The 1535-nt window shown below is 49.6% G+C and overlaps 1 protein-coding gene across 1 annotated transcript in view; it reads right to left on the bottom strand.

Moving 5' to 3' along the window:
• H3f3a (H3 histone, family 3A) overlaps nt 1–1535 on the bottom strand; it is a gene marked incomplete at its 5' end in the record, with an annotated part of 21432 nt that overhangs the window by 652 nt on the left and 19245 nt on the right. The gene's annotated exons all lie outside the window — the stretch shown is intronic.

The following is a 1535-nucleotide window of genomic DNA, read 5'->3' as shown; positions in this document are numbered from 1 at the left end:
AAAAAAAAAAAAAAAAAGAACTTCTGTCAACCCTTAAATGTATTTAAATTATGTTAGGATAATAGCTTCATGGATGATTATTCTAAAAATTTTAATGTCAGGAAATTTACCAGGCCATCCCAATGAAACGAAGTTCATTTGTTCTCACTTTGGAACCCCCTGTCTTGCTGGGGGAGGGGCTCTGTCTTCTGTGGTGCGTAGAGAAGAGGGGCAGGGTGGGCTGCTCATGCAGGCAGTGTGCTGCGAGACACACTGCTCCTGGATCCTCCACGCGACGTGCCTTCTCCTGTTGCCACTCCCGCGCGCCCTGCTGGCCGGCCGGCCCGGGTGACGGCGGTGTGGAAGCACCTCTCATTGGCTCAGCTCCTTGGGGTGTACTTGTATGCCAGGTGCCTCAGAAACAGTGCTCAGCTTCAGGCACGGAAGGGTGGTGTGTTTGCCAACCATGGTGTCAGAATAACGACTCACAGAGCTACTCTGGGAAGTCTCTTCAGCTCTAGGGGTGGTAGATAGATGTTTCCTCCTATTGGATGCTCTCAGGCCCTCAGGTGTGTATGGGGACATACCCACAAGGTATGCCTTAAGCAGTTCTTGAAATTTAAGTCTTTCCCTGGGTTTGAACTCTGGGCCTGGGTGCTGTCCCTCAGCTCTTCAGCTCAAGCCAAATGCTCTACCACTTGAGCCACAGCACCACTTCGGTTTTCTAGTGGTTTATTGGAGATGAGAGTCTCACGGACTTTCCGAGGTCCTCAGATCTCAGCCTCCTGAGTAGCTAGGGTTATAGGCGTGAGGCACTGGTGCCTCAATTCCGTAAGTCAGGTTGTAAGTACTATGCTTTTTGGTCATTGTCTCCCTTTCCATCTTTCCCCCCTGTTTGTCCCTCCCACCCCTGCCCTGAAGTTACATAGACAACGTTCATTGAGTATAATGACTGCGTTTGCTCACCCTCCCTTCGTTCCTGCGCAGCCTCCTTCAGCCCAAAACACGTTTCTATTTTCTGCTATTCATTTTGTGAGACAGCTCGTCAGTTGTTCAGAGGAGTTACCCTAAGTGTGCCATCCTACAGTCGGCCTGTGCGAATCAGATAGAGTCCCATGCATAGGAAAAAACACGCACTATATGTCTTCCTGAGCCTGGCCTGTCCATTTCCCTGCAGATGTCATATAGATGAGTGAAGCTCCATTGTATATATCTGCCACATTTTCTTTTTCTTTTTTTTTCTTTTTGCTTATGTGGTGCTAAGGAATCGAACCCAGGGCCTCAGGCATGCAAGGCAAGCGCTCTACCACTGAGCCACCTTCCCAGCCCCCTGCCACATTTTCTTGATGCGCTCACTCATCCATTGTAGGGTGTCTGAGCTGTTTCCATAACTAATGCAGCAAGGCACATGGGTGTGCAGGTGTCGCTGCTGTATGCTGTGTGCCGTAGGTAGATCACAAGAGTAATGGAGCTGGATCACAGCTTAGTCAGTATGCCACCTGCCCTGCTTCCTTAAGAGCTCTAAGAGCAATCTTCCTGCTTCCTCTTCTGTGGGT

The sequence above is a fragment of the Dipodomys ordii genome, unplaced genomic scaffold (assembly GCF_000151885.1).
Source record: "Dipodomys ordii isolate 6190 unplaced genomic scaffold, Dord_2.0 Scaffold35, whole genome shotgun sequence".
Lineage (NCBI taxonomy): Eukaryota > Metazoa > Chordata > Mammalia > Rodentia > Heteromyidae > Dipodomys > Dipodomys ordii.
Note: the sequence above shows the minus strand (reverse complement) of the source record. Positions and strands in the feature narration are given on the sequence as shown.